This window comes from Pinus tabuliformis, chromosome 1_2 (genome assembly GCF_031772625.1).
Source record: "Pinus tabuliformis cultivar Carrire ecotype Pingquan chromosome 1_2, CPIR1, whole genome shotgun sequence".
Classification (NCBI taxonomy): domain Eukaryota; kingdom Viridiplantae; phylum Streptophyta; class Pinopsida; order Pinales; family Pinaceae; genus Pinus; species Pinus tabuliformis.
In genome coordinates, this window is record NC_142298.1 from 26,259,438 (window position 1) to 26,264,185 (window position 4,748).

Sequence of the window (4,748 nt, forward strand, 5' to 3'; positions counted from 1 at the left end):
TCTTCATATTCCATGTGTGACCCTTGGGATTCCACACATTTTACATTTTCTAATAATGTGACAAAACAACACTCTTGTGTTGACACATTAAACAATTACAATTTGGCAACTGTGACATGGGACTTCATTGTAATATGTCCATGCCAATATCTTCTCTTTGTTGCTATGTATTCAATCTTCATGACTAATCTGACTTGTACTTCATCTTCAACATCCAAAGGTTTTAGATAATTATTAGAACCTTCTAATTCAACATGAGTTGTCATCTCTCTAGCATGGTCCAAGATTCATTTACTCCTACATCATAGCATCTTTGTGTCTTATCTCCACAAGTGTCCTCTTTAGAACCTCTTCTTGATGACCTCCTTGAGAATCATCTTGCCATGATAGGATGATAGCACCTAGAAATGAATTTCACTCATGAAATGACAACATCAGTCCCCAAAATCATTTGTTCTATCTTATTTTCTCATGTAAGGTGCTTACTCTGATGGAATAGTGCGCAAAGACTGAGAGAGGGCCTTCTTGGATGTAGAGCGTATAGTCAGGAGATAAGAGATGGATGTATTGGCACTAGAAGTTTTCATTACACAATGGTAAGAGAAAGAGGCAATGCCCTACACAATGGGCAAGTCTAGGAGACAAGGGTGACATGCTTGGGCATTATGATTGTGCAATGCAAAATTGATTGAGGAGGCAATTCTAGGGAATTCGTAGGTCACCAATTCAAGGGCAAAGGAATTACCCTTCCTCTAGGACTGCATAATATGAAATGAAGGCAAGATTGATTAAGAATTACGCAGAGAGCAAGTGTAAGCAACAAGGGTTGATTGATTGTGATCTAAAAATGCACAATGCTCAATGTGAAGGGGGATTTCCTCAAGATGGGCGCAAAGGGAAATTGTAAGCAACAAGAGGCTCATAAATGTGAATTGAAAGTGCACAATGTTCTCATCACTTGACTAAATCTTAAAGGTGTTCATAACTTGCACACGATGTGAGGACAAGGAAGAAGCCCAAAATTAACTAAGTGTTAGATTAGTGACACAAGAAGGAGAAGGTAAGAGCATGCAAATAGGTCCCAAGCATGATCACACATACATATTTACAATCAAACACATTTCAAGGATATGCACAGTACCCAAAACCAACATGCATACATCAAAGTGGCAATAAAATGACACTTTCCTCCAAGTGTGATAGTTAGGAATTAAGCCTTTGTGACACAAGTGTCAACTGTAATCAAAAGGTGTTATGCTATGAGAGAGTTTCCATCACATGTTCTTATGATAGATAACACCAACTAGTGCAAGAGAGTGTGTTGGAGCTTCCTATAAAAGGTGTTCCAAGGTGCTCTTAAGATATGCAAAAGAAAGCGACACCAACATATGCAAGAGTGAAAGCAACACATGCAAAAAGAAAAGAAAACACAAGTGACACATGCAAGAATTAAAGAAGGAAAAAGTGAAACTTGAAAGAAGGAAGAGAAAGTGAAAATGAAAGAGGCTAAAGAAATAGCGACAATTAAGAAACTAACCCAGCTTGCATCCACGAATGAGAGAATTCTCCTTGTGCTCCAAATGTGTTTAGAGCTCAAAAGAAAAAGATGAATGTGAGATAAGCTTTGAGTTGGACTTTCTATATAGGGAGAGAAAACATGCAATTAGGATTTGTGAGTTAACTTAGTGCATGTCGGGAAACTAGGAGTCAATAGTTAATTGAATCCAACTAAGAGGTGTGACAGTATTGACTTGAAGAAGTATAATATCACTGTCAACAAGGAATGCTCAATCACTATCTACAGAGGATGTCATTATGTTGTCATTGGGAACTATGCAATCATTGACAGTGAGAATTGTACAATCGTTGTTGGCGGGGATTACGCAATCACTAATGGTAAGGATTGGGAAATCACTATTGGCAGGACTGCATAATCACTTTTGGAAAGGATGACACATTGACTACTAACAAATACTGTGCAACAGAGTCATTATGAAGTGCACTTAGCCTAACTTTGCATGCACACTTGTGAAGACATTAAGAGTTGGGCATGTGAAAGAAAGAAGATTGACACTTAGGTTTTCTTAAGAATACTTGAATACTTAGACAACATGATCGAGCATGACATTAATGGCTTGAAACAAAGGATGGCATGATCATAAGGAGTCTTAATATTTTGAAGATAGGAAAATTTTGGAGGGGGTTGTAGCAATTGCAACAATTTCCTAACCCCACTTAACTGTATCCTGGTCTTAAGCAATGTTAGTTTGATGACTTTGTAACCCTTGAGTAAGAATGGGCCAAGAAGTTAAGGCCGGGTGTGTCATCCAATCCTCTATCATTTTCCACCCTCTCCAAATCATATAATTAGGTTATTATTTCCATAAATCTTCTATTCTAGTGTATTTTTTCTCTAAAGTAAATTCATCTAGCCCTCGGAGTTCCCCATGGTCCCCGAGAAGAAGTGGTGTGATAATATCTCATCTCCCAAATTATTTCCAAATTTCATTTCCTGCCTAAAGCCACCTCAACCATAGTTTAGCTCCCAATGACATGTTCAAGATCTTCGGGTCTCTCAATCCCAAACCCCCAACCCAGTTTGAGAACATAAATCTTTTCCCAAACAACAATTAACCAGTTTTTTCTTTATTAGCTCCTCTCTAGAGAAAATATCTATAGAGGGTAGCAATGGATTTGAAGATTTTATTTATTTGTTAATGAGTTTTCCTCTTCCATTATCAGGGCATTAGTGCATCATTCATAACGATATGTTGTTTCACTTGCTACATGTAGGTCTCCAAGGCATGTTTTCTTTGGAGATATGACCAAATTACTTTCTATTCCATTCTAAGTTTGACTTTAAATTCCTTAAGATTAAGTAGAAGATATGCATAGAATTTCATCCTTTGACCTACAATTCTTCCCACCAACTTTTGGATTCGGACCATAAATCGAGATATTGTAGCCAAATCCTTCAAATTTAAAGGGCCGATTACAAGGAGCCATTTTCAAGCTAACTCCGAGTGAATTGGCTAGTGGTTTGAGCTAATCCTTAGCAGAATAATGACTTTAGGAAATTGATCACATTCATGTAAGTATTCAGATAGTACAAATCAATCCAGTCTACTAGATACCTGATGTCTCCCTCCACTGCAATTATTCCAAGTATACACACTAATAATAGTATTTAGATTGTCCACTTGAAGTTGATGAACAAGGTTAGAAAATTGTTGTGCCTTAGGATCGATTCTTTTGATTCCCTTAGCCACCCCTTCTTCTCTTCCAGGGATTTAACAAGGTTGAAATCTTCATCGACAATCCAAACCTCATCTTGGTGGAGCGATTTAATAAGGTTGAAATCCCCACCAACAACTCAAATTGGTCAATATAATATGTACCATTAAAAGCATCATTTGTACCATTAAGTAATGCATATGAAAAAATAGTTTATATAAAAAAATACAAACTTGTTTAATTTATGGATAAACATTATAAAATATTAAAAGGAATATATAAATTTTCATAATTATTGTAAATGTGAAATAATTCCATTTTAATTACAGTACAAGAGGGATCAAAGCCTTCAAGGTGCAAATTTATTTTAGAGTGTAAAAATTGAAAAATAGTTTTCACCTCAAAAGATTTGATTCCATATATATATATATATATATATATATATATATATATATATATATATATATATATATATATATATATTAAATTTCATCTTTGAATCTGTAGATAGATTAAAATCCTAAATTCAAGGATTCAATGCCTTGAAAAGCTCCATAAACACATTTTGTAGATTACACCTTGCAATTACACCAAATATCTAATAGTTTTTAGATAAAATAGATTAAACATATATCTAAAAAAAGCCAAAATGTAAAATAATAATACTATTTAAATGTTTTTAGCATAAGAATACTATTTAAATGTTTTTAGCATATAATTTTTTTGTTAACTTTTTTATATAATATATGAATAAATTTTGTTTAGATAATAGATTTATTTTAGGATATATATAGATAATGATATTTTTCTTTTCATTGTTCTACATGATTTTATTTTTATTTTGAAATAAATTAAGAAAAGAGAATCATACTCAGTTATAGAATGCACTTAGCAATTATATAATTATATATGAGATTATCGTCTTTTCTTGGTGTGTCGTGAGGAAAATTCTAGGGATAAAATAAACCATGCCACGGAGTAAGCTAATCCTCTCAGTAATTTACCTGCAAACCCTCCTTTGGCCATAAAATTTACATGAATTGACAGAAATTTGAAGCATAATTCCAGTTTTAGATGTTTAATTATAGTTTATAAGAAATATTTTTTCTCGATCACTATCACACCTTAAAAAAATTGGCTTCTCAGTAAATTACCTGCAAACCCTCTTTTGGCCATAAAATTTACATGAATTGACCGAAATTTGCAGTTTTAGATGTTCAAGTTTAGTGTATACGCAAGATTTTTTCCCAATTTCTATCACAGCTTAAAAATATTACCTTCTACCAAAATCAGTGACACAGAAAGTGACGCTGATTTACGGTCATACATGTTGGAAATATTAATCCCAACCGCTGCGCTAAACACTCTGACAACAGCCATACTTGTCAGAAGTATTTTTGTAGGTTACGTTTCTGTTTGAAGATGGAAGCACTTAAGCCCGAACAGAAGTTTCGCACGAACCATTCTGAAATGCAACAAAGAATTTAAAGCATTTAATGTATTTTGCTAGATAG